Raw genomic sequence first — 18,826 nt, forward strand, 5'->3', positions numbered from 1 at the left:
CTTCAGGTCCCTAAAGAACTGGGTCCTGAGAACTTGAACTGAGAGCACTGAGTTTGTGGTTGTTTCCCCTCCCAGCCTGCCAAGCAGTAGGAGCAGCAGTGCCCTGCCTCCAGGACAACGTGGGTGCTGTTGGGAGGAACCCACAGTTATGAATCCCAAGGCAGGGGGGTTGTGGAATGGCAGCCTGCTAAGTGGGTTTTTTGATTTGGAAAAGCCATTCCAACCTAACTATTGTGAGTACTTTGGAAATCATCTGTCAAAGACATAGGGATAGCACATTAAGCAGTATATTAAATATGATCTGCCTTGCTTATGCCTTAAATTCTCAACTGACTCAATTAACCTAATTAGTCCTGTTTGAAGGTGGTCAAAAACATGGGAGTCTTACTGAATTGGGGTATACTCTTTAACATCCTGCTAGCCTAAATACAATCAGAATAATGCATGTTTTCTACAAAGAATTTAAGTACCAAATCCATTTAAAGTCTTGGCAGAGCACTGTGTCCAGCAGCACGGCCATTACTGTAATTCCATTCAGCTGAATAGATGCAAACCAGGGAGTTTCAGTCAATTGCAGCAATAAAACTTTTGTTTCAGCAGCCAAGTTAATGGTTTGACTCTTCATGACTGTGTGTTTCCATGACAGTTGGATGGGTTTATGATTGACACATGTACAATTAAAATCTGCCCTTCCAAACTGTAAATCTCAGAGTCCTGAACGCTCAGTCACGTTCCCAGACACTTCTCATGGCAAGAATGCTGGGTTGGGACTGTCACAGCAAAGGGGCTGCTGTCTGCAGGGCTCTGCACCACTGAACACAGCAGAGAAAGGTTGAGATTTGTTAAGGCCTTAGATTTTCATTCCACCTAAATGTGGACTTTTATTCTCTTATTGATTTAAACTGCTGTGGGTTTAGTGATTTCTTTTAATTAACATCTAGAGTGAAATTACGTAGTTCTTCACAGTCTAATTTCCTGTTGCCTTCATGCAGGGCTGGGCATGGTTAACAGTGAGGGAGCCTCTGAGGGGGTTTAATAATAAGGTTATGCATATACCAACTCTAAGAAAATATATGCTATAGCTTTACCAAAATTTCAAAAAATTTATGGGCATTTTTGTGGATGAAAGGGTTTTATTTAATAACATAAAATTCATGTTATGTTATTAAAAGTCTTGTACTGTTAATCACGGTTAATAGCAGGGTTTCAGTGGGAATATATTTACTTCTCTGGAAGTAAATATATTCCCACTTTTTTACTGTCTGGATGGCCTCTGGACACATGGAAAAGTCCCTTTCTAAGGGACCAAAACAATAGGACTTAGATGAGGCCTAGAGGGAATAATAACTTATTTTATTTTATCATGGAGATGTATTAGCATTATGTGAGCAGCTTAGTATATAGAAACTTGGAACATTTTTTTTTTTTCAGACTCCTCAGGGTGATTACATTTTTTTGACATCAAGTAAAATATTATTTGTTCATTCATTGCAATTATTCTAGCAATTCTCAGACTTTTTTTGTGCAATTTTGCAAGTCTGATATGGTGTCATTATATCTGATACTGTATTTATGGGATCCATTTAATTTCTGTATGTTCTGAGATCTGAGCAACATCTAATGCCTGTGACACTGTCGTGATTTAAAATCAAAACATCTTACTGGTTCCCAAGGTACTTGTATGAAATATATATTCTTTTTCTAATAAATAACTAGTCAAGCTGAGGGGTTGTTTTGAGACCAGTATTTTTGGCCTTATCAGTCCTTTGCTGCATTTTTTGGTGCCACAGAAATGAGCCATCACTGCATCAGGAGGAATGATAAAATGGGAGGGGAGGAAACCAGGGCAGGGCTGCAGGGGGGCACTGCTGGGCTGCTCCCATCCAAAGAACTGATGTGCAGCCATATTCTGTCTCTGAAATCTGCAGATTGTGAGTATTTGAGATGCAGATAAGACTGGTGTGGTGGAGTTACTGCTCCTGTGCTCTGGGCAGCCAGGCCTGGTCATGGCTTTGATCGCATCTGTTGCTTGTTCCAGACTGGCAGAGCTAAAATTAGATCTGCCAGCTCTTTGCTGCTGTGCTTTCCTGTGTTATCTGCCTGCCTGCTCCATTCCTGGGAGCCTGAACTGCAGGGAGCTCCCCAGAAAGGTTCTGCAAGGCAGGAGCTCTCACTTCCATCTGAGCCTGGAGAGCTCCGGGGTGTGGCTCGATGGATCCACATTTCCCAGTGCTCTGCCACTGTTCTCATTTATCTTCTTTTTTTGTGAGCAAAAGGAGAAAGGTTATGTGGTCCTGAGAAACTGATGGAACAGGTATATCAAATCTGTACTGATAAATACACAAATTTGAAAAGCAATGTGGTTCCACACTTACTGCTCTTAACCAGGAATGTGTGTTAATCCTACTGTCAACATGAATAGCAGGCACTGTAGAATGGAACAAATGTATGGGAATTGTTTACCTGGTTATTTCTCTTCTAGTAATTACCTGTTCCCTCTCCTGAGCAGTGGTAGCTCTGTAGGACAGACTCAGTGTGTGCTTTCTTCACCGTTCACCGTGTTTTCCTTGTTTCCATGCTGACGTGCATTTTGTTTGCTGCTTGTTTTTCCTCTGCCTGGCTACAGAGAAAGCTCTCTGCATCACTAAATCATGTATTGACAATAATAATTGCTATTAATTAGCCCATTGCCACTTCATACATTCAAATACTTGTTCAGGCAAGTTACCCCAGCAGAGAGGGATAAATGCAGGGATTCAGGTGCTCCTGACAGTTCTCCAGACACCCTTGGCACACACTGCCAGTGCCAGTTCACCCTTGGCACTGCTGTTGTGTTTGCAGGGCCATGTGTGTGTCTCCTGAGCACCTTCCCTGCCAGTGTTTGTGTTGTCCCCATCCCCAAACCTGTTTGGTGCCAGCCCATTTCCCAGCCTGTGCTCCACTCCTCAGTTCTGCCCTGCTCCAGTTGGCCTTTCAGACACGTCTCAGTTCTCTCCTTGGTGTCTCCACTAGTAACAAAATGCAGTATTTGGGGACTGCAAGGTCGAGCTGTCACCAAAATACATCAGCCAGGTTAGTATAATTGCCAAATTTCTAGTCATCTACAGATTTTACCCCCCACCCTTTTAAAAATTCCCCCTTCCCTCCCCCCTTTTTTTTTTTGTTTCTATTTTACACACTGGCTTGTTGTACTGTCTCAGAATCCCAACTCTCTTCCTTGGTTAGGTTTTGTCTAGCACATGCTCCCAATATTTCTTAGAAAAGCAACAAGAAGTTGCTTGAAATTAGTAAAATATCAGAGTTTTAGGAATATGTTTTCATGTAATCCCCCTTAATTGGCCCTAAAGATAAATACATAATAAGGGTTATATGTATATGTGGGTCTAAATAATTGTTTCAACTTCTTTACAATAGGTCTGTAATAAATTTTCTGTATCAGAAGAGCTACAGTAGTACATGGAAAAGATGAGAGCAGTCACCATAAAAAAGAAAACAGTGCAGCAAAGTAAACAGTTTTGCTTTAGTAGTGGCTGGATAACCAAATTCCTGCTGCTTTCATGTTTTAATCATTTTAAAAGAAGAAGCTGAACTCTTTTAGTGTTTAAAGACCAGACTGAACCCAAGAAACCATTATGATTCTACTATCCTTAAACTTACATACTTAAAGCACTGGGAAACAAACTCTGTTAATAAATATATATATTTATCATGCTTCAATTAACATAAGATTATTGGTACTTACATAGCCTTTATGCAAATGTGGGAACACATACTTCTGGAAGCTAACAGTGCACATTTTAGCTGTTTTTATTTGTCCTGGGAATTGAGAAAACTGTAGCTGAGTATTTGAATAAGCTGATGTATCTTTAAATAGCCCAAGTACTAGGACTGCCCAGTAGCCTGCATGTATTAAAATAAAGCATGCAGCTTGTAAGTGTTCTGGGACTTGGAACAGAAATATTCTTTGTGTTTCCTGCTTCATTAAGCTATCCCAGCTTTGTGTGTGAATTCCCAGTTTGCTGGAAAGGTTACTGAGCTCCCATCTCTATCAACTGCAGATGATTGATTTCTTCTATCCTTGGGTATTCTTCCTGGCCATCTCTTTTACATTCATAGAGCAACGAGTTTGGATGCTATTTATATCTGTCCCTGGCAGTTGTTTTTTGGTTTAGATTGCTACAATACTTCACCTTTAATTTTCCCTTTGCTTTATTGAAGCAATTTGTATCAGTGATCTTAATTTGTGCTAATGTCACACTGTTCCATGTGCATGACTGAGTAGGGATCTTACTTTTCCTCTTCATGTGAACTTTTCCCTTCTGGTCATCATTAATAAACAGAAGTTAGGAAATTATTTTTCAACAAAGACAAATGGAAACATTGTTACACAATTAAGTATAATATCCATAATTGTTGTGAGTCAAACAGACGTGCTGTGCCCTGTCACTGTCACTCAGGTACAGATTGCACATCCTTGCAACTTCTGCTGCCAAAACTTCATTAGTCAGATCAGTGCTTCTTTGGGACATGAAATTTAAAGAATACCAGCACATCTGAAATAATCTAACTGCTTGTCCCTGTTGGTTTTCTGACTATTTGTATGTGGTTTGTTGGTTTGGGTTTACCTGCACACACATGGCATCCACTCGACCAGGTTCCTGGAAGATGTGTGCACCTCCCACCACCCATGAGATGCTGTGGATTCTACAGGTTTGCTGCAGGACTTTCCATAGTTTTCTGTATTCTTGTTTTAAAAAAAAAATCATGAAAAAATCGTGTTCAAGTGAAGAACTGTAAGAGATGTGGCTGAGGCCTCATTCAGGTGTGTCTTTCCTAATGATGAGAGGAAAGCATCACTTGGGTGTCAGGGGTTAGTTTTGAGATTCAAGAGATTGGTTTTTCACAGCTCTTGACCTTCAGAAAACTGTCATTCTCTGTGATTTCTCCAGTCTTACCTGTATTTTATGTTCCTTTCTTTTAACTCTGTTAGTGTGTGATGGTGACATGTCTGCAGTAGAAGGTCTAACACCAGGGACAGGGTCAGGGACTGGTTCACTCCTGACTGCTGGAAGTGTTCTGGGAATGCAGACTTAGGGGGGAAATACAGTTCTTAAGCTAGGCAGCCCTATAATTTTATTCACAAAATATTGTTAGTTAAGCTTTTGTTCAGGCTGATTTTCTCCTTCCCTTTGGGCACAGAAAACTGGACACTTTTCAAGTGCATGTTTTGGGTGAGGAATTTCCCAGCGTGACAGAATCTCTGGGAGCTGCTTTTGTTCAGAGCTGAGCCCTTGCCAGTGGAACTGCCAGGGCAGGAGATGTGGGGCTGGGAGTTGTTACCTACTGAAATTTGTACGTGGTGGGTGATTCAGATGGGTGATTAATTTGGAATTTTATTTACAGTCAGTTACAGGCCTAAATGTACAATTTCTATCCAGACAGAACAGTCCTGGCAGTGATAACAGAACTGGGTCTGGCTTGCTTTGGGAGAGGAATTTCTGCCCTGGAGAGTAAAACCAGCTGCAGCCAGTTTCCCATAGTTGTGAGCTTTGCTGGCACTAATGTATTATCACTAAAACCAGGATTAATTTTTTTCTTCTTTTTTCAAGATAAATTTCATTATAAAATTTTGGAACATCACCTTTGCCTCCCATTTAAATGAATAAATGTATCCTCTTTCTCTAATACCTAAAAGGTGACTTCGATTACCCCTTGAATGTCATGTTTGACTGGGATAACCTTAGCATACTAGAACACAAAATCAGATGATTTGTCATCTAAATTAAGTGAAACTCCATATTAATTTGAAATATAACAAAATTCCATTCAAAACTTTCATGAAAGGCGACCGAGTGTTGCATTTGTATTTAATTGGGTGTGATGAATTCTTACATGTATTAGGCTGTAAAATTTTAAATTGCATTTTTTCATAAAAGGTGTTCAGCTACAGCTTTATTGCTACGTAAATTCTTAAAACAATGTTGTTGGTAAAGTCTCCCTTATTACATGTAGATGTGCACCTGTGTGATACTAGACTGTATACCTTGTTTTTCCATTCCTAGATGTCTGTTTATAATGAGAAATATTAGGAGAATAGTAGTAGCAGCTGTCGGCAGGCTCTTGATAAGGAGATTATCCCACGTTAACTTTAAAGAGCCAGGAATGTATAATTCACACTTTAAAGAGTCAGGAATGTATAATTCATGGCTACTTGGTGGATTTTGCAGATGTCCCAGTTGTGTACAGTTGCTAATCGGTGTGACAGGACGGGAAACAAAGCTTGGAAATACTGTCACTTAGGTCTGTGGCAATCAAGAAACTGCTGTTTTAATGCAGCTTCTCTGTTTGATGTTCAGGAGAAAACCTCAGTCCTGTATTAAAAACGTTAAACTGTCTGGGCTCCTTATAAATATTAATTCCCTGAACACACAGAAGTCTGTGACGTTTCCTTCAGAAGAAAGGATTAGCTTTAATTTCACACAGTGAAGTGAATCACTGTACATTGCCTTCTGTAGGTGTCTGTGTCATAAATGTCCCTTTGCTGTGCCACGTCTGGGCACCCACTAAGGCAGCCCAGGGAATGGGTGCAGCTGCTTTGCCAGAGCTGGTTCAGCGGCGTTCCCTTAATGACTGATTGAGTTCTCTGTTAGCAGTAATGACTGCAGAGACATTTTATGGGCTGTTGTACATTTTCAGCCCTGACATTTTAAAAAGCCGCAGTTCTTATCTGTGACATGTCTGTGTACTGATGCATGGGCCCTTTACTGCTTTTGTAATATTTATATAAAATTTATTGGCGGGAACTGCTATTACCCAGCGCATCTGTTTGGAAAGGTCTGTGTATCTCTGCACGATGGCTGAGCTGTTCAGAGGGGGTTTGGAACTTTCTGGGCATTTTGCCACTCCTTCTGTCCGAACTTTGTCTGCATTTGTATCAGCTGCTTTAGTTAATGGTTGCTCGCTTGGTGTTAACATGCTGATTTACACTATAATTAAGAACGAGTAGGAGTTTATAAGGGAACTCAGAGCTCCTAAGTAACACAAAAATAATACTGTTTTAAATAAATTTCTAGAGATAATTGAGTGTAAATATTAGAATATCAAACAGCTTGTAGTCCGCCTCTTTTGATGGAAAGCCTTGTAACGAGTGTGCAGCGTGGCTGTTGTTCAGCGTGTGGTGTGGTAGCTGTGTTTGTATCACATCTTTCAGTGAAGAGACCTCACTTCCCATGACTGTTTCATGTTTTGATGCAAGTTGTGACAGGGTATATACCCACACACTGGGTTGTGTAATGGAGATACCTCATGTTTGCCATCTGATACCTTACATAAAAGCAGACCTGTGTTGTCAGTCAGAACACCCTACATTTCTCTGTGAAATAAAGTAGCAGTTTAGCAAATGAAGATATAAGGTGAAGGAAGAAGGTGCTTAGGGAAAAAATTCTCTCTCCTCACCTCCTTGTCTCTTGGTTAAGAAAAGTAAATCACAGCAGATGCAAAATAGAGCCCAGAGAATGTTATTCAGTTCTGCCTGAACTTCTGGTGATTTATCTGTGACAAAGCTCCTGCCAAGGAACACATCCAGTTGGAGGGTGTCAGCTTCTTGTGATCAATAACAACAGCACATGGACAGACAAATTCATTTGGGAGCAAGTGAGCTCTTCTCCACTGGACTCTTTTCCATGGGTGTAGCTGTTGGTACCTGGAGCTGTGCTCTGATGTGCTGCTGGGAGCGAGTTTTGGGGCTGGTTTTGGGTTGTGAGTGTGCAGTGAGGGCTGTAGCCATGAATGTGCAGGTAATCTTTCTGGCACCAAATAAGTTACGTCATCCAAACTCTTGATTAGTTATTTTAATGCCAGAAATGCCAGACAGGAGGTCATTGGAGTGACAGAAAGAGCCAAAGATAAAGGCTTTCCATTCATGCCCTTGGCAGGATTTTACAGTGTGTACTTACAGTGGTATTGTAGCTGAATTAAAAGCAGTCTGCTTGTCTATCCACACCATTTCATTGTCTCCTTTATTTTGGACTGCCCTGTTGCCTCACCCTTGGCAGTGCTAATTGCCCCAGTTTCTGTGCAGAGGTGAAGGATCTGCTCCGTGCCCCAGAACGGGTTCCAGTCTGGTTTGTGCAAGGCTGGCTCCTTGTCCCTGGCAATGAGGTGGCACGGAGCGAGCCAGGGCCAGGCAGGTGCAGTGCAGTCCCCGTGCTGGACCTGTCTGAAGGCTGCTCCTCACAAACTGACTGCCCAGAAAGCCTTTTCAGGAACTTGGGGGCAAGTTCAGGAGCTTTTTGAGTGAGGGACCAAGAAGGTGTGAGGACTGGATACCAGCACAGTCCAGGCTTGGTTGATGATGCAAACTAAGAGCTGAGGGCACAGGAGTGGCAGAACTGGTTGTGACAGTCCTTGCCATCACGGGGTGGGTGTCAAACACTGATCTGTGGGCAGCACACGCTTGCAAGGGGCAGCATCAATATTGTCCCTAAGCTTCCCTGTAGTCCAATAAGCTGCTCACGTTTGAATAAGTAATGTTTACTTCAGTAGGACAAGAATGAAGTGTGGTTGGGATGCAATTGTGGAACTCACTGACTGGCAAGAAATGGTTTTGCTGAGAGATGCTTTACTTTCCCAGACATTTTTGCAGTGTTAGTGCCTTGATGTTCTGTTAAGTTCCTTATTCTGAAAATATTTATCTTAATTAGTTATTATAGCTAGAGACTAATTGTCTAATTTCTTTTTTTTTTTGTCATTTCTTGGCGAGTGAACATAAAACTGCTCAGTCTTTAACAGTGTGACTGGGATAATTAGTTACAAGTGAGAGATAACAAGCAGTCTGAAAAGGCATTACAGGTTTTTCTCCACCTTTCTCATCTGAGAGCTGTAAGCTACTTGATTAAAATCAGCAATAAAAGTATATCACTGGCATGGAGCAGCATTTTTGTAATGAAGCACAGGTGTTTTATTAAATGTACCAGGGTCCAAGGTGGTGGGTTTCCCCCCTCTCCCCTGTGTGACAGGGTGTCAGATGGGCAGCAGCCAGGGGGTGGGAAGGGCACTTTGCAGGATAGCCAGGAGCACTCAGTGAGCTCCAGGCTTCAGGATCTGGGGCTCCCTCTCTGAGCTGCATCAGCTGATCCAGAGCAGCGCTCAGTTCCCAGGGCAGCTGCACTCTTCCCATGGAATCCAGCACAGCTGGTCCAGCTGTTTGCCACATCCCACCCAGCACTGGGACTGTCCCTGTTCTCACAAACACTGCTGAGAGAGGGGAATGAAACACGTGGGTTTGTATTGAAAACACAGGTGGTTTTGGCTCAATAACCGGCCCTGCATTTCAGGCCACACACACGTGGTTATCACTAGAACACCCCTGATGGGGGATTTTAGATACATATTCTTGAGGTCTTGTCAAGGGGGCAAATGCTGTTTCTCCCAGGTTATGTGATTAAAAAAGATTCAAAAGCCCACAGCTGTACATGAATTGCTGTAGTGGGACTGGGTCTTACCCCAAGCCTTAGGCAGCTTGTCTGCTTGACTCTGAATCAACAGCAACAAAAATATAGGTGGAAAAGGAGGAAAGAAAAATCAAGGGAAGTATTCTTTCCAGTAGCTTTCGTCTGCTCCAAGTGACACTGAACATAAATCATTATTTCTGGCTTAAAAAGGGGGAATATTTTAATAAAATGCATAAAATTAGCTTACTTAGAGAAGAGATAGCCATATTCCTGTTATGAGACAAAAGCTCAAAGAAATTAGGCTTCAGAGAAATGCTCATCTTCCCTCAGAGATGTACAGTTTTGTTTTAGCACCTGTTTGGTTACAGTGAGTCTGCAGAGTTGAAGTGTTTTTCCTTGCTTGCCACTCCTGTTCCTTTGGCCTTAGTGCACTTTGCAGGCAGAGGAGGAGCAGGGAGGAGGCTCTAATGATGGAGCCCTGTCAGGCTGGCAGTGCAAGGGCAGTGTCTGCTTTATGGGGAAGCTTTACCCTGAGTGGAACCAGGAGGGTCTGCAGGAATCAGCTGCTTGAATGTTCTTGGTCTGGGAAAGAGAGCAGGAGGCTGGGAATCCAAGGCAAAGGGTCCTGCTTGTAACTGTAGGAGAGATTGCTGAGAGAAGAACTGCTGCAGTGGGAACCTGCCTGGAGCTCAGACAAAAAGGGAGATATTGAAAAGTGATGAGTTCCTTCTGGTGATTCAGGGGTGAATGTCTTCCTGCCCTAATTTCTCTTATTTCCTGCTGCTAGAAGGAAAAATGTCAAACGGGATGAGGTGTATTTGTGGAGCCACAGTTGACATTTTTAGAGCCACTAGATGGCATTTAGACCTGGCTGACTGAGAATGCTGTGGTGTGTGCTGACGAGGGAAACAGCTTTGGATTTTAAATCTATGAGTTAATCAGGAATTAAATATGTATTGGATTGAATTCTAAGTTTAGGAATGTGTGATATATGCACATATGGGACATATGGCACTGGGACAGAAATCAAGAGGACTGGAATAGCCAGTTAGTCACCCAGGCTCCTTCTACAAAGTTTACTTTCCATATTCTAGTTCTGTGGGATTTTCCTGGGATTTCAGGTAATGGTGAAATAGATGACAGAGGTAATGCTTTTTGGTAAGCCAGCATGACTCAGGAAGGGAAGGAGAACCAAAGGAGAGATACAATAATAGATTTCCACTATATCATGTAAATGATATCAGTTATTTAAAAATATCTGCTCTTCCTACTTCCTCTAGATGGAATAAAAATGTCTTTGTTATGTTTTTTCTTTCTCTGACAGAGTTATCATCGAACCAGGGGAGAATTTCCATCTTAAAGCCACTGCAAGAAAGGAACACTATAAAAGGTACTGTGTTTCTGCAGTTGAGTTCAAGTCTCTTGAGTATCTTGCTGCTTTGTCATTATGTGTGTTAAGTCATGATCCTTTTATTAAATTGTCTTTACACTTCTCAGAAATTCCTTAGTTTGCATGCTATTGAAGGCCTTCTGAAATTTGTTTAAAATAGTGGTAGAGTGGTTGAGGAGCAGAAAGGAGGGAATACCTGTGGTAGATCTGAAACCTGGCCCTGGGACAGGAGCCCCTGGGATGGTTGGTTGTGTTGAGATGAGGCACTGCCAGAGGCAGAATGTGAGTGAGAGCTGAGGGACACAGGGGTGACAGTTGTCTTTTGTGACTTGGTGCCATCTCTGATCCACGTCTCCCTTCTCCTCTTGCCATGGGAATCCTCCTTTGGCTCCATTCTACCCCTGGCAGAGCAGGGCTGTCTCTGACTGTGTGACTTCTTCCCACAGCCCCATTTTCAGCAGGTGGACTCTCAGCATTCCCCTCCTGTCCCGTTCTCCACTCAGGCTTGTGTTTTCCAAAAATCCTAAGATGTGTCTTCCTCTCTCCATTCCCTCCCTGCCAACTGTGCCTCAGCCTTTCTAGATCAAAAGGCCAGTCCTCTGGTTGCTTAGAGGATGACCATAAACATTTTCAGCTGCTTCAAATTCACCTCAGTGCATTGGTGTGTCTGTTTTAAATCTGAGGACTTGATAGGGAATAATGGGTTTAAATATAAAAGTACTCTGTTGTTTATTTTCCTGAAATATTGCTCCCTTCTGTGTACTGCTTTATTTTTCTCAGTGTAGGTGGATTATAGTTTGAGCCAAGCATTCCTTGAAAATAATCCTCTGAAAAACAAGTATCATGTTACTGATTTTTATAAAGCTCTTTCCATTTTCATTTGATTGTTTTTAGATTAAACATTGTTCCTTTTATATATGTCAAATCAAAAAGTTTTATGGAAAGTAAATAGCCCATTTCAACTTCCAAAGCTGTTTGTAGGAAGGATTCTCAGTAGAGTTTACATTGTATTTACTGTCTGAGTTGTTTGGTACTTAGCTCTGTTACTAGTCTTAATGAAATGAGTTAAAAGTGTTTATTATAGCTGGAATACATTCCTGTTTATACAGCGCAAGATTTTAATTTTGATATAATAGAGGGAATTTGCTTTAAACGTTTGAAGTGGTTAGACAGTTAAGGCAAAATTATTATTTTTCCAACTTAGCACAGTTATTAGTAGAACAGTTATTAAAAAGGAATGTTTGAATAGAAAGTTGGTTCTTGGAGAGGATCATCAGTGATCTGGAAGAAATATTTGTGCTTCCCAGTAACTGTAATATTAGACATTAGTGATGTGTGTTCCTGGAAATAAGAAATATCCTTGCTGGGCAGAAAATGGTCTGTCCAAAAGACGATTGGTGGTGACCCCCTAAATAAATCCAGGACTTGCCCAGTTCCTGCTGGTTTCAGGTCAGGGTTGAGCTCAGCACAGAAGGTGTTTAGATGCTGTGTCTGTCTGGTCAGAATGGAGGCTCGTGACAAGGTCAGGTTCAGAACAGGTTTTCCATGAGAGCAAAGAGGGCCAGGGGGCAGGGGAGTCCCTGCAGGTTTGCTGGGGGTGTTGTGCTGCCTGTTCAGGGTGGGGTGACCCCTGCCAGACTCTGAGCTGAAGGCAGGCCCCTGTCCCTGTGCTGTGCTGGCACCCTGGGGCTGCTGGCTGAGAGCAGGGCTTGGGCTGTGTCTGCACAGCCTCTGACAGGAGAAACTTGCACAGAAATTTCCCCAACTGATACAAAAAACAGCCCAATTATTCTCACTGAAGTTCTCCTAAAAGAGAAATTCAGCCTTGAAGGAAAGACCTACCAAGGAAGACTTCAGCCCAGAGGTTTAAATTTGGATAGAGCTACAAACCAATGAATAAAATGCTCTTATAATGAAGACATGAATCTCAGTTGTGAAAATTGCCACTCGCAGTGATGTAATAAAAATAAGTTTTGGTGGCTGTGTGAGTGTAACCCTTGGCAGTGCAAGCACAGCCCTGCCCTGCTGGTCCATGCAAGGGGAGATCTAAATGAGTAAAGAAGCCTGAGTCTGGACTAATCAATGGGGTTACTGTGGCATCTGGATTTACCCAGGGATATGAACCAGGCATGTCCTGAGGGTTATTCTCTGAGGGCTCCTTAGACCATCAGTTTAACCCCACAGAAGCCAAGATTCTTGGCTTCCCAGGGATGGGGATTCCTGCCTTGAAGGCTCAGCAAGGTCTTGCACCTGGAGAAGGGGAGGTGAAGTGCAGTTCTCGTGACATTGATGTTCTGCCCCTCACCAGGCAGCCCCTCCCTGGAGCAGGATGGTTCTGCAGTGTGGAACAGGGACTGCTGCTGAGACGTGGGGGGCCAAAATGCATCGTATGGAATGAGGGCTTTGTCCAAGGCTGTCATTAAAATGTCTCTGGTTTTTCTGCCTTTAGATGTTTATGCATGAACGGAATGAGTGTTGGAGGCATCACATGAGCTAAATACTTTTATTTTGCTCAGAAATTATTTATTAGTTCTCAAATGCATGTTTGCCTTGTAATACTAAAAAGCTGTGGTGTTAATCAGCACAAACTTGGATTGCATCCTAAACTTACCAGGGTAAGGTGAACTTGGACTGCATTTTAAACTTGCAGATGCTGGGACAGTGAAGGGGCTGCTCTGCACATGCCACTGCAGAAAGCAGATCCATAGTTTCAGTCTCACACAGTACATTTACCCAGTGCCTCGGGCTTCCAAACACAGCCTGGGGAAAAACCCACTGGATTTAGAATGAGACAGATGTTCCTGAGGAGGATTAGAGGTGGTGGGCCTCGTTCTGTTCCTTCCCTCTCTTTGTATTGCTTTAATCTCCTCCTCATTGATACTGTTCCTGGTTTAAAGCAACCTCAGGTTGAAAGGGGGTTGTTTTTAATGGGAGGGGTGGAAATGCAGGAGAGTAATGCAGCAGGATAGGTTGGGAAGCAGCTAATAAAATTAATTTGATTTAGTAGCTTCAAGAATGAGACATGAATATTGGCATTATGTTCTTTCCTGTTTGTACTGATGTTTTCAGCTCCCCAGTGGAGCAGCCACACAACCCACTGGATGTGGCTGTGAGAGGTAAATAAGACACATGGTCTGGAAAACAGCTGAGGGGTTTTGGGTTTGGTTTTTTTTCTCCTGAAAGCAGGTCAGAAACCACAGGAAGATGCTTGCTCTGAACACTTCAGAACTGGGAATTTTTTTTTCCTAGCAGTGCCAGTTTATTTTTTTAAAATGCTGTGGGAGACAGTAAGTATTTGATTCAGGTGGGTTAAAGGATCTGTTTTCTCTTGATGCATTTTTTTGCGTTCATCTTAAAGGTAGGAATTGGAAATGCCCCCATAAACCCTGAGATTGGAGCCCTAGAATTAAAAAGCATTTGTTATTACCCAGGAATGTAGCTGTGCAGTTTTATTAGCCTTTCTTCTACTGTAATCTATGGTCTCATTTAGCTGCATGCAGCCCTGTTCTTCTGAAACGTAAAAAGAAGGAAATCTCTCAATAGCCTGAAATCAAATTATCTCTCTGTGTTAATCTACATGTAGAACACCCAAGCCCACTTCTTTAAAGGAAAATAGTTTTACTGATAAGCAAAGCTAGCCTGTGTGCTTTGGATACTAGAATTAAGTGGATTTGTGTGTGTGTGTGCAGAGTGCTATTTATAGCACCAATTAACTCCTCGTGGTCAGGGTAAGTCATTTGACACATCTGTTGCTGAGTGAGACACTGTTCTCTGGGGTCACACTTGGGTTTTTTTTCCTCTCCTCTCAAAATGTGTAGTGAAAGGACAATTTTCTGCCTAATGGCTCTTAGTTTAAATAAGCTGCCTGAGTGTGGTGCCTAAATAAGTTGTGTGCTGAGCCCAGCAAGGGCATTTGGAGTGGGCATCAGGCTGCCTGAGTGCAGGGCTGGCCTCAGCCTTGGCACTTGCCATTTTATTTATCTGTTCCATGGCAGCACAACAGTATCTTTTATGAAAGAGTTATGAGCATCTGCAGGATTTTCCAGCCTTTCTGTGATATTTCAGTTGCTCTGGTTTGCCCATGAGAAGCTGCCTGGCTGTGGAAGTTGCCCACTGACTCTTGTTTTGTGAGCTGGGAATTCAGTGCTCATGAATACAAGGCTGCTCTCAGCTGTAGTTCCCCCCATACAGCCACTTCCAGACACACTCCTGTCAGGAGCCTTTCTCTGAAAATGGAAGCCCTTTTACCAAAACTCAAAACATCCAGAAACCCAGAAAAATGAGGAATCTGGTATATTGTTTAATGAAATCTTTTAAGTAGTCTGTGGAAGTAATTGCATGGGGTTATAACAGCTCGTGTTTGGCTTATTTGGGGCCAGATTGGATTGTATATTTATGAAGCCAAGCTTGAAAATACAGGGGAAAGACTGAGGGAGTGGAGTTCTGAACTGTGCTGCTTTTGATCTTTATCTTTTTCGCTTCCTCGCTGAAATAGCCTTGTTCTAAGGGCAGATGTATTGATTTTGGGTGGCTCTGCTTGCAAGGCAGGCTCTGCAGAAGGAAGCATTTGTGCTGAAGATGAGCTCAGTCCCAGTCCATGCCCCCAGCCCTGCCCAGGCAGCAGCACCTGGTGCTTCACTGAAGGACTGCTGTTATCCAGCAGGCACAGACAGAGGTGCTTCCCGTGCTGCTGGGAAGCCATTCCTGCAGGAAGGTGGTTCCAGTGGAATTCTGTGCTCAGCCAGATGTGCAGGGGTGTGGCCATGGCTGCTCACAGCAGAGGGACAGGGGGGAAGGGTCTGCTGAGGAGGGTGAAGCTCCATAGACAGAGCTCCTGCTGAAAGCAGCTCTGAGAATACTTGGAAACCTGAATATCCATGAATCAGAAAGGGAACACAAAGTGCAATCCATTTTCAGGCAGAACTCCTTATTGATTTCGGTGGGGGAGACCTTTGAGAAATCAATGGCGTGCAGCAGCTTTAGTATGCAAGGACACGTGTTGTGGGGTGTTAAAGTGATCAGCTATGAACTAATCAGGCTGGTAGCAATCATGTTTGGCAAGTTCCAACGCAGAGGAAAAGGTGTCAGAGGTTTGGGAAGGAGCAAGTTTACTGTTTCTATTCCAAGAGAGATTGCAAAGTATGATCTTGTTCATTCTGCCTTTAATTTTCAAGTTGCATTTTGTTTCTATAGAAAACCAGAAAATATAAAGATAAATTTTTCTGAGGATAGGTAAAAACACAGACCTGATCATTGTGGTGCACAGTATTAAGCAAATGGAATTGCTGAAATCATCAAAATATTCAGAACTGTTTCCACGAGGCTGGTGCACAGCATTCAGCTCAGCTGGTTATTTCAGACTTAGCTTCTTGGTGTGGGGATGAAAATGCTGTCTGCCAAATGCTACCCAGCTACAGGACATCAGTAGAAATCATGCAGGGCTGATTCTCTGTGTGCAGAGAGTGGAGTATTAATGCTGCTGGTATTTTCCTGGCCGTGGCTCAGATGGCAGCATTAACCCCTGGGAGGTAGAACAGTAGCAGGGGTTGTAGTGGGCACATTCCAAGCCAACACCCTGAAGGCAGAACTGGCCCAGCTCTGCCTCGTTCCCTGTTCTGGGAGTTACGAGGCTCCTACAAAAACTGTTCACCTGGACACCCCCTGGGAATAGGTGAGGATTGGTTGTTTGCACCGAGAATTCACAGTGCACAGTGTGGATTTACAGACCATCCCACCCCATTAAACCTCAGTGTGGACACTCAGGAGGTGGGAAGGAACAGGATACCGTTTTGCTGTGCTGTTTTATGCTTAATTAACACAAACACCAATCTCTGAAGGAACTGTGGTGTAATGAGCTCTCTGGGATGGAGAAGTTCAGCTTCCTCTGTATAGACAAGTCCTTTGGAGCCAGAGCCCAAGAGCTCTGCTTCAGAGAGGTGCTGCTACACTGTTCTGGTCTATGAATGACAAATTTCAAGAAGAAATTGATTTTTCTTTTCTGTTGGACAAAAGTAATCATAGACTAAAACATTTACTTTAAAAATTGCCCTTGTAAAAATATTTCCATTGGAACCTTAGAGTATTAAACTGAATTATTTATGCTATTATATGTATGCAGTTGTGAGAAAGGTGTTCTATATTGCTCTAATTTATTTTCCTTTCCATTTGGGAATACAGTATAGAAATTGAAATGTACCTTATTAGGGAAACAGAGCTACAGTATCATTAAAGCTGTGCAGGCACACCATATCACCAAGCCTGAAAACAGTGCATGAAACTTTGGAAGGAAAACCTGAAAAATTCCTGGTATCAAACTGAAGAAATGAGGAATCTCTACTGAAGGGAAGCTGTAGAAAGATAACTGGTGTCATTTAAATGTGCCCTGATTAATAGAGAGACTGTTATTACATACAAGAAAATTCTGCATCCTTTTTTCCTGAGGACTGTGTCTTTTCTAAGGTATTATGATATGATTTCAGTGCTTTTAACTAAGAGATTAATTAAAGTATTAATGTTTAAATTGACTGGGAACCATTATGATAAGATTAGAGATGCTGTGGTGCTGCTGAGCAGAGCCAGTTCTGCAGTGAGTGAAGTGTTGGAACTGTTGTGTGTACAAAGATGTGTCTGGATTCTTTTGTTGATGTTGCCAAACCCAGATCATAATATGATATTCTGCAAATTTATTTGCAGCATTTATTTATTTCTACAAAATTATTCCTGCTGGACAATCAGATGAAGTTCCTGACTAATGTAAAACCTCAAATATTGCACTTGCCCTTCTTTTTGTGCAGCAGCAGAGCTGGTGAGCTGCAGTGTTCACTGCCCTGTCCCCAAGATCCAGAGATCCTTCTCAGGGGCTTTTTCCTCTTCCCATTTCTCCCATCACCATTTCCTCTGCTCTTGTTCATTCCCCCGTTTATACCTTGTTTCACAGACTGTCTGTCCAAAGGAACAGAACCACCCTGAGCAGCTTTTCTGTTGTTCCCTTTACACCAGCACAGTGTGTCTGTCTGTGCCTAGGAGAGAACTCCACTGAACCAGGTTTCCTTGTGACCTCCTCATTGCTATTCATTGGTGGAGGTTGTCACATAAGGGTCAAATTAGAGCTCAGTCAGCCAGAGCAGCAGGAGGACCCAGGTTCAAGATAGATTTCAGCATAAGGTCTGAGAAGGAGTTTATTTGGAATGTGTTTTTTATATATATATATAAATTCTTTTTTCCAAAGGTGTTACTCTTTCATCTGCAGAAACCGAATGATGCTTAATTTATTCTCTCTGGTCACTTGCTTGAGAATTAGTCTTTTTCTCACTCTGCCTCCCCACTTTCATCTGTGGGTATATCTTTGCACAGTTTTTTGTTACATCTAGTAAATTTTGAGCATAGAATTTACTTCTGTTTAGTTTAAGAAAAAATGAGTTTTCTGGCGTGATGGTTCCATGCCCTTTGAGGCTGGATCCGTGCAAAGAAAGGATCATATTTCTGGTAATTTGGCTGAAACACAAGAAATTGTGTTTGTGCTGGCTTCAGGAAGGCAGACAGTACCTGGTCGAGCATAAAATCTGCTGGGCCAACATTTCTCTCTGAAAATGTTCTAAACCATGTGAACCAGCAGCGTGAGTTTGGCCTGGCTGTGCATTCCCTGCCCTGTGGCTGCAGCATTTCTGATGTGCCAGTGGCTGAAGGCTGGTTGTGCTGCCTCACAGAACCTTGTCTGTGCCAAAGGGATCCTGTTCTGTGCATTCTCCAGAAAAACAGGGACTGAACTGGCAGTCACTGGCCCAGAGAAGTTTTAAGACAAAAGAGATCAGAGATATACAGAGCTTCACAGGTGACCTGATATCCCAAAGGCTTCTTTCCCTCTGGTTTTGTGTAGGATCAGATTTATAGGCAGGTAGAACAAAGAAAGTGGCTGTAAGCTGTTGTGCAGTGGGTGTATTTTAGAAATTCATGTCTCCTTTCTAAAAATGATCTTGAGCCATTT

The 18,826-nt window shown here is 42.5% G+C and overlaps 1 protein-coding gene across 5 annotated transcripts in view; it reads left to right on the forward strand.

The window, feature by feature from the left end:
• ARVCF (ARVCF delta catenin family member) overlaps positions 1 to 18,826 on the forward strand; it is a 236,648-nt gene that overhangs the window by 70,511 nt on the left and 147,311 nt on the right. For all 5 annotated transcript variants that reach the window (XM_064675283.1, XM_064675281.1, XM_064675280.1 and 2 more), the window contains one exon: positions 10,777 to 10,842. The gene's annotated coding sequence lies outside the window, so the exon portion shown is untranslated. The remainder of the gene's footprint in view (positions 1 to 10,776; positions 10,843 to 18,826) is intronic.

Source organism: Pseudopipra pipra, chromosome 18, assembly GCF_036250125.1.
Source record: "Pseudopipra pipra isolate bDixPip1 chromosome 18, bDixPip1.hap1, whole genome shotgun sequence".
Taxonomy (NCBI): Eukaryota; Metazoa; Chordata; class Aves; order Passeriformes; family Pipridae; genus Pseudopipra; species Pseudopipra pipra.